Here is a 10622-nt window from a genome sequence, read left to right as displayed (position 1 = left end):
ATAAGGAAGGTTGAGTGGGTTAAAATGTGGACAAGGGATAAAATAGTTGACAAGAACGTGATCTCACAGAATATTGAGTTGAATTTTGTTCTATTTTATTTTCTTTATTTACGGACTTCCTCACAGCACTGGGGGTGGGATCCCGAGCATTCAAGTGGGAAAAAGGTATCAATTCGACTTGATTTTAATTCATATAATATTTGATCCACCAACGAACTAGAGTTGGCAGATCTGGCTAGCCCTTGAATATAGGTTGGTTCAGTGCACATGGAAACATAAAGAGTGAATTCACAAGCACTACAGAACAGGCGGATAGAGGTGAAGATGGAAGTCTTGGTTCTGGTGTGAAGCTGGTGGGCAGTTTGAATAGATACTTTATCAGCTTCCGTCGTTGATGGAATTTGGCTATGAGCCGAACAACGTGCGTGATGCTGATGCTTTGAAAGGAATTCGGGCCAAGGACAATAAGGTTGGTTTTGACCAAGAACTTGCAATGTGAATTGTCTTGAAAAATCAATGGTTCACGCCCATCATTGGTTGCCAAGATGGTCCACTACAAGTACGCTCTCATTGATCAGCCTATTGCCTGAGGCAAAAAAGATGTTTGTGAAGTATGCAAGGCGTAATTTTGCAACCGCCTGCTTCTTGGTCAATTCAATTCATTTAGAACTTCATATTTTGGATTTTACGTGCATATTGAATTGCATATTTTGGGTTGAAAAACATAATCAAGTGCATATTTTGACCAGTTTTGTGCATATTTAATGGCATAAAAGAGGACTTAAATGCACATTTTGGTCGTCTCTACCAATTCGACTTGGCGATGATTTTGATTATGGATGGATCCGTCCTCCTGGCAAGTTAGTTCCGTCAGGACTTCGGCTTTTCATTCAGAACAGAAATGGGTGCCTATTCTATCCAAAGCTCATCCTAATTAAACTAAAACTAGTCTTTGGTACATCGCTTTTGGAGTCAATTTCGTACTTCTTAAAAAGCAAACCTAGAATCTGCATCAAATATACCGGAATAAATTTCTGTTGGGTGAAGGTAAGCGAGATTAGGGGTTTCAATCGGGCCCAGATTTTATTGTAGAAAAACGATCTTTTTTACCGATTTCTTCATACCGATTTCAAGTCTTCTGGAGCAGGTCAATCAATCGGAAGTGTAGCTTTTGGCATAAAGAAAAATTCAAACACTCAAGAACATTGTTCAAGTCTGCGCCGTCCCGTTATGATTCTTATCAAGGCGATATTTTCAGCCTCAGCATGTCCTTCGTATTGGGCACTCATGCGTTCCTCTCTGAAGGCACGAGACTCAAATAGGAATTGGGCACAATCGTGAAGGAGTTTCCTTGGTCTGGTTTCCTAATTGGGCAATAGAGCGTTATATTTGGCTTGCAAGGAGTCAAAATGGGTGACTTTGAGGAGCAGTTCTGGAACGGCTCTTCACATAATGGACCAAAACATCGTTGGGTAGGAGATCTTCCATTTCTGAGGCCAGTCTTGATTTTGCTGGAGTGTTCAAAGTGATATTGCAGTTTTGAGCTCCAAAGCCGTTATGAGCACATCTTCCAAATGGAAAAAGGGAAGTTTAAAACCTCCTTGTAAATGCATGGGCTGCTGAAAGCAAAGAATTTAATCATCATATCTCGTCAAGTATCAGTGCTGACAAACATCCAACAAAGAGATTGTAATACTGCAAATGTAAACAACATTTTAGGTGTACGAGTTCCAATGTGGAAAAAAAAGTTTCAAGTATTGATTGTGGATCTTGCATTTACTGACATAACGTTTTATTATTAATATTCAAATTTACAACATTTTCGAATACTTCAATGCGGGGAATGCCGGTTGGCTAAAAAAGGTTTTTAAAGCCTTTGCCTGGTTTCCAGGCAAATGCCATCAACGACGGGATGTGACAAGGATATGTGCAATCTGACCCAATGACTCTATTGCAATAACCAAGATTTTATCATTTACATGGACACTGTTTAAAAACCATCTTGATTGCCCTTTTCACTTTTTTCATGAGCATTGAACCAACTCAGTCATCTTTGATGTGATACACTAGACCGTCGAAAATAAAGGTTTTGCATTGCCAAATCTCCAATTTTCCAACTTTTTCGCTAGCTTTCTAATATGTGAGAATACAAAAGAATAAAAGAGAATTTGTTATCAACCGTTACTCGGCAAGAATTTAATAACGTTAGTCGTTATAATACTTTTACTAAAATTTCAGATCATCAATATTTCAGTTTTTTGCCTCATATGTTATTGTTTCAAAGAATCATAATAATCTGTAGTTTTTCCTGCCACATGTTACACTAATGAGAATTGATGCTGCTTATTTTGCTTAGCACTGCATTAACCAAATTCTCGCCATGCTAGTTTTTCTTTTTAGAATTCCACACTACTGGGACAGTATCATTTTTGCCTTTCATGCCATCCTATGCTCAATCAGACCTTTTTGAAATTTGGAAACTAGGAAGGCGAAAGGCATATTTCAGGAGTCAAAATAAATATATTTGCAACGATCATTTGTTTGAAGTGTATTAGATAGTTTTATTGGTTCAGGTATCATAAATTAGGTTGCGTTGCAAAATCAATTTTGCTTTTTTATAGAATCAAACCTAAGAAAACTGATTTGTTGACTTCAGTTTATTTGTTTCGTGTTTGTTTGAAAATGTCTTCGCAAACGTTTTAAAGTGATAATCTTTGACAGTATTTCGTTAATATTTTAAGGTCTTTCAAATATCAGCTTCTTATAAAAAAATTACCTATTATTGTTATTGCTTTCGTTGGAGTGCATATTATTTAGATATTTCTCATCTAAAGCTGTGATCTTTTCTGAACCCAACTAATGATTGTTGAAGGTTGCACCATGACAAAACAGTCACTATGAAAAAAGCAGTATTAGAATTCTTGAGCCTTTAAAACTTCCTATTGAAACCAAGTACCTAAAGGTATGAATAGAAATGAGGTAAATATTCAAGCAAAAAGAAACTTTTGGTCTGAATCAGGTATTTTAGTTCATCGGAATTTGAATGAGGAGATATGAAACAATAAAGCACTGCAAATACAACAAGATCTAAAACCCACTCAATTCATGTGTTGTTAAGAGCAAGCACAATATTAAGCTCTGATTAGTTTTTTCTTCAGGATAAATGAAAGTAGAATTTCTGTTAAGATTGCCTCAAAACTTCAAGTTTCCTCATTTAACAAGAGAGAAATGAAAATTAAATCCCACTGTGAATAAAAAAAAAAAGGAACGAGATTTTTTTTCACAATTGCACCATTATAAAATGCAATGACGATTTCTGTGATTTTGTTATCCCACTGCCCTGGTAAGTGCTTGAGAAAAAAATGTTCCTGGAGTTGAAATTGATTCTTCTGTATTCATGGAGAGCAGAAACCCAAGGTAAAGTATATCAAAGTATTTTAAATAAAATCACAGCCAAGTTCATGAGATATCCTGCGCCACTGACAGTAAATGGATATATCCACCATTGAACATGTAAGAGGGACAAATCCATTTTGAGGTGAACTTTCTCCTTTTTTGAGAGGTGGAACTTTTTTCGGAACAGGATTATTATGCAATAAATGACCAAGGACCCAGGGCTCTGACTTGTTAGTGCGTTGGGCCAAGAGATTTTCAAAGCTTCCACATTGACAAAGAGTCGTCGTCCACTTTGAATAGAATTTTCAGGCTGTTTCTAAAAGATTAAATTAAACTTTTAGAAAAATGCCATAGATGAGTTATAGCATAATGACATCGACATGTTCTTGAAATAGAGTGAGTTTTTCAAGTGATGAAAATTTTACTATGAGCTACGTCCAGTGAAACAATATGGGCAAATAAATTTTGGATAAAAATCTCCGGTTTAATTGACTTGTTATTCCTCAAAAAGAACCCAAAGTAGTGTGTTTTGAATAGTGCTGTAGATCGAGTCCGGCAAAAGTCTGACTCTTACGAGTCCTCTGATATTCTAAAACTTTTTGCCGGACTCGAGTCTTTTACTAGAGTCAGGTCAACAAAAGACTCGCCTTGCGAATTATCTATCTATTTGATTATGCACTCTCATTGATACATTTTACGCAATGACATGACCAAGAGTTCAATAAATGATTATTACTGGGGCAAGGATTTTTCCTTGTCTACTACTGTTTTTTATCTTGTGACTTGACACAATCAAGATGGACTAGAATAGGTTAAAGCACATATATTTCTGGGAAGCATGCAATGGCGTCGATCAACTCGTCAAACCACTCTTTTTCCCTGATACGAGTTTTTCCTCAGACAAGCAGTCACACGTTAAAGGGTATGAAAAGATAAGGAATATTAGATAAAAATCGTCAGAACAATTACACTACATTTAAATTTGCTTAACACAAAAAGCACAAAATATTCATAAAAACATGCATGAAAAAGGAAATATGCAATATATGCGAATAAACTCGTTTTATGACATAAAATGGACAATGCATATTTTGGCTATCTCTACTAATATTAGTAATACTGGGTACAGTGCAGACTCGATTTTTGAATTGCTTAGGCGAACCAGCATGCGCCACAATCGCTGCAAGAACTACCATGATCGAAACTCATTCAGTCTTAGATACCAAAGCATTTCATCCCAATACTTGTTGCTCAAGCTGTCAAATGAAGGCAGCAAAATATTGAGTCCAAACAGATGTCCATAGGCAAAGAATGTGGAGACACTTACTTAAGAGAGCGTACAAGTATGAATTCCCGCAACATTGCAACTATTGTTTATTTTCAGGATAGAAGAGTGAGAGCTTGGATACAAACGTAAAAGCACGAGAATAAGCTCAAAGATTTATGACCTTATCAAGGTATTATATGCTCAAGAACGGATTGCTTAATAAATTCAAAATGCTTTGAAGGTAAAATTGCAAACATTTTAAGCATTGAAATGGGATTAGCAAGGAGTTATATTCTGTATATCCATAACAAAACAACGACTTAACAACATTTCCATTAAAACGTAACATAACAATAGGTAACTGAATTTGTAAAGTTCGTCATTTATAACTTGTGAAACTATGATTTGTCAAGTAACGTTTCATTTGATATGATGATTTCAAAGGCGATGGTGTGCTATCTAGCATACAGCATACAACTACCTCATAAGCGCTCAAAATTCTAGCACGAGGTAAAACGCTCTCCCCGGCCAGATTATTGCTAATTCTATTCACCTTGATGTTGGGCACTCGTTTCTAATCCTGGTTTTGTCTTCCTTGAAAAAGAAATTATTCAACTTACAGGCTGTTTCTGATATTGCATTGGTCATTCTTTTTCTTGGCCATGAGAATTCGAAAGTGGAGAAAAATGTTTCAAATGATCGCCCCCTTGCTGATTATAGTAGCTCTTACTATGAACTTGATTTTCACCTTCAATGCTTTAAACCGCGAAGTCCAACCAACAGGCTCCATGAATGATCCTAATATACCCAGCAAGACGATAAAGGGTTCAGAATCAAAGTGAGTTTCGAATCAGTATTCTCCAACTATTTGACAACTACAGCCAAGTTTCTATCCAGATCAGATGAAAAGGTGTTGAACGTGAACCATCACTCTTTGCGGGAAGCTATTATGAGCCAAGTAGGACAAGAAGTGGTGAAAGTCGCAGCCAAAAGCCTATCAGCCAGAACGGTCAAATATGTTCATTTCACCTATGGCGATCCGAAGGCCTACCAAGGTCCAATTGTGGATGGTTGCCCCCTGGGAAAGAGAGGAACCTTCCCAGATACCTGAACGGTAAGGAGCGTCCATTTTTGATCCAACCAAATGAAGGACGGAATGTATCAGGAGACGTTTTATTCATGATACACTCATCACCTGAGAAAATGTCCATGAGAGATGGGGTGAGGAAGACTGGTTCTTCTATCAAAGCTTTTGGAAAACAAGGATGACGGCCTTATTCATTTTGGCCTTCACAAAGATCCTAGTATAAATCAACGGGTTCGGGATGAAGCGGAAACCTATGGGATATTGTTCAAAGCTAACTTCGATGATCACTACAACAACCTCACCATCAAATCCCTGTTTTGTTTCAAGTATGCGATTGAAACTAAATGGATTGTAAGCTAAAATTGAAGCTGATAACTGGAACAATGGTATTGAAAATCGAAACAAAACACGTTTGGTTTTTGCAGAAACCGCCAGAATTCCTGTTCAAAGTGGACGACGACTCATTTGTGAATGTGGCCCATTTAGAGGAACTATTGAACAAGTTGGGTAGCAATCCCAAGAAGCTGCTCATTGGCCATTTGTTACCTAACAATCCCTTGCCCAAATTGGTGCTACCTGCCGAAAAGGATAATAACTTTACAAAAAAAAGGTGTCACCTTCCTACATGTTCAATGGGCCCGTTTATCCACCCTTTGTCAGTGGATCGGTTACTTCATGAGTATGGATGTAAGTGCGCTATGTGAACAATATAAAATGTTTGAAATCCCCTCTAACTATATTTGGAGATCGAAAGTCTTATACTTCGATCAGAAAGAGTATTGTGAGACTAATCAATTAAAAAGGGTTATTTCTGTTCTAATTGACCACATCCGCGGACTTCTAGAAATATAAGACTATGAATGGCCTTCAAGACGGTCTATTTTGGATAGGAGCAGCTCATTGTTAATGAATTAAGAACTTAAATACCATTTAATTTGGTCATTCTAAAGTTTATAAAAAAATGCGTTATCCAAAGAAAGCTGATGGTTCCATTACAATGGGAGTAACGCCACTTCCAAACTTTCCTAGGCCAATTTTTGTTCACTTTCTTCAATTGGCAAAAAAAATATCATGTTAAGTGCTAATTCTGAACCATATGAATGCTTTAGAGATACAAAGCTTTGTTCGGCGTCCATAGGGCTTACAGCCATGCTACTACACACTTAACATAGAACCGACATTATTCAAAATAATGGCACCCCGCATGGTTCGTGAGTGCATTTTGAGATGCGATTTGTACCCAGTTGACCTTACTGCGAGTATCAGATAGTTTCGTGAACGCAGATCTTGAACTGCGACTGGGAAAATTAGTACTGTCGCATTTCAAAATTTGCACTCACGAAACCATGCAGGGGTGCCCCATTATCAAGTACTTTTGCAGTATTGAGCCACATGCTTTTGTGTCGCAGGTTTGCCAAATACGTTATGTCACAAATAAATCCGACAGATTCCGTCTTCCAGCCAAACTCGTCCGATAAAAATTGACCTATTTCCTTGTTTTAGGCCGTGCATTGTATTTACAATGAGGTTTTGAAGCTCCCCTTCTTTCACCTGGAGGATGTGCTCATTACCGGATTTGCGCGCCAGAACTGCAATATTACCCTCACGGACTCGAACCAATTCTTCGCTGGCCCTCCGTTGGTGTCCGACATCGTGTCGGACGACATCATGGTCCACTACACCAACAGCTACACAAAGAACATCCTGCTCAAAATGGCTTTGTTCGACTTCTTGCAAGCCAAGTACAATGCGCTCATTGCCCAACTTGGGTCTAAAACTGACGAGAAACCATGGAATTTGCCATCAAACTACTACTTCAACACACACAATGTCTGTATCAATAAGAACACGCAACACACAATACCTAACATAAGCATTCGGACCTACTACACGGGCGAGCCATACAAACCCTAAGACGCACACCTCAGAACACTCGCACGCCGAACAAAGATCCCAACAAACACCACACACACTCATTGCACACAACAGATATCCACTCACGCCCATTCATCTATTCAAGAACACACATCGGCAACCAAAAATAGTGTCAAAAATGCCAATACACTTGTTATCACTTGACAATATGAAAGGAATAGAACCCACTTATATTCATCGTTACTGTCTTGTCTGTTTTTGGTGACTAACAACATATGCTCTCCGTGTCTCCCCGGCCAGATTATTGCTAATTCTATTCACCTTGATGTTGGGCACTCGTTTCTAATCCTGGTTTGTCTTCCTTGAAAAAGAAATTATTCAACTTACAGGCTGTTTCTGATATTGCATTGGTCATTCTTTTTCTTGGCCATGAGAATTCGAAAGTGGAGAAAAATGTTTCAAATGATCGCCCCCTTGCTGATTATAGTAGCTCTTACTATGAACTTGATTTTCACCTTCAATGCTTTAAACCGCGAAGTCCAACCAACAGGCTCCATGAATGATCCTAATATACCCAGCAAGACGATAAAGGGTTCAGAATCAAAGTGAGTTTCGAATCAGTATTCTCCAACTATTTGACAACTACAGCCAAGTTTCTATCCAGATCAGATGAAAAGGTGTTGAACGTGAACCATCACTCTTTGCGGGAAGCTATTATGAGCCAAGTAGGACAAGAAGTGGTGAAAGTCGCAGCCAAAAGCCTATCAGCCAGAACGGTCAAATATGTTCATTTCACCTATGGCGATCCGAAGGCCTACCAAGGTCCAATTGTGGATGGTTGCCCCCTGGGAAAGAGAGGAACCTTCCCAGATACCTGAACGGTAAGGAGCGTCCATTTTTGATCCAACCAAATGAAGGACGGAATGTATCAGGAGACGTTTTATTCATGATACACTCATCACCTGAGAAAATGTCCATGAGAGATGGGGTGAGGAAGACTGGTTCTTCTATCAAAGCTTTTGGAAAACAAGGATGACGGCCTTATTCATTTTGGCCTTCACAAAGATCCTAGTATAAATCAACGGGTTCGGATGAAGCGGAAACCTATGGGATATTGTTCAAAGCTAACTTCGATGATCACTACAACAACCTCACCATCAAATCCCTGTTTTGTTTCAAGTATGCGATTGAAACTAAATGGATTGTAAGCTAAAATTGAAGCTGATAACTGGAACAATGGTATTGAAAATCGAAACAAAACACGTTTGGTTTTTGCAGAAACCGCCAGAATTCCTGTTCAAAGTGGACGACGACTCATTTGTGAATGTGGCCCATTTAGAGGAACTATTGAACAAGTTGGGTAGCAATCCCAAGAAGCTGCTCATTGGCCATTTGTTACCTAACAATCCCTTGCCCAAATTGGTGCTACCTGCCGAAAAGGATAATAACTTTACAAAAAAAAGGTGTCACCTTCTACATGTTCAATGGGCCCGTTTATCCACCCTTTGTCAGTGGATCGGTTACTTCATGAGTATGGATGTAAGTGCGCTATGTGAACAATATAAAATGTTTGAAATCCCCTCTAACTATATTTGGAGATCGAAAGTCTTATACTTCGATCAGAAAGAGTATTGTAAGACTAATCAATTAAAAAGGGTTATTTCTGTTCCAATTGACCACATCCGCGACTTCTAGAAATATAAGACTATGAATGGCCTTCAAGACGGTCTATTTTGGACAGGAGTAGCTCATTGTTAATGAATTAAGAACTTAAATACCATTTAATTTGGTCATTCTAAAGTTTATAAAAAAATGCGTTATCCAAAGAAAGCTGATGGTTCCATTACAATGGGAGTAACGCCACTTCCAAACTTTCCAAGGCCAATTTTTGTTCACTTTCTTCAATTGGCAAAAAAAATATCATGTTAAGTGCTAATTTGAACCATATGAATGCTTTAGAGATAAAAGCTTGGTCGGCGTCCATAGGGCTTACAGCCATGCTACTACACACTTAACATAGAACCGACATTATTCAAAATAATGGACCCCGCATGGTTCGTGAGTGCAATTTGAGATGCGATTGTACCAGTTGACTTATGCGAGTATCAGATAGTTTCGTGAACGCAGATCTTGAACTGCGACTGGGAAATTAGTACTGTGCATTTCAAAATTTGCATCACGAAACCATGCAGGGTGCCCCATTATCAAGTACTTTTGCAGATTGAGCCACATGCTTTTGTGTCGCAGGTTTGCCAAATACGTTATGTCACAAATAAATCCGACAATTCCGTCTCCAGCCAAACTCGTCGATAAAAATTGACCTATTTCCTTGTTTTAGGCCGTGCATTGTATTTACAATGAGGTTTTGAAGCTCCCCTTCTTTCACCTGGAGGATGTGCTCATTACCGGATTTGGCGCCAGAACTGCAATATTACCCTCACGGACTCGAACCAATTCTTCGCTGGCCCTCCGTTGGTGTCCGACATCGTGTCGGACGACCATCATGGTCCACTACACCAACAGCTACACAAAGAACATCCTGCTCAAAATGGCTTTGTTCGACTTCTTGCAAGCCAAGTACAATGCGCTCATTGCCCAACTTGGGTCTAAAACTGACGAGAAACCATGGAATTTGCCATCAAACTACTACTTCAACACACACAATGTCTGTATCAATAAGAACACGCAACACACAATACCTAACATAAGCATTCGGACCTACTACACGGGCGAGCCATACAAACCCTAAGACGCACACCTCAGAACACTCGCACGCCGAACAAAGATCCCAACAAACACCACACACACTCATTGCACACAACAGATATCCACTCACGCCCATTCATCTATTCAAGAACACACATCGGCAACCAAAAATAGTGTCAAAAATGCCAATACACTTGTTATCACTTGACAATATGAAAGGAATAGAACCCACTTATATTCATCGTTACTGTCTTGTCTGTTTTTGGTGACTAACAACATATGCTCTCCGTG

This window comes from Tigriopus californicus, chromosome 6, assembly GCF_007210705.1.
Source record: "Tigriopus californicus strain San Diego chromosome 6, Tcal_SD_v2.1, whole genome shotgun sequence".
NCBI lineage: Eukaryota > Metazoa > Arthropoda > Copepoda > Harpacticoida > Harpacticidae > Tigriopus > Tigriopus californicus.
Note: the sequence above shows the minus strand (reverse complement) of the source record.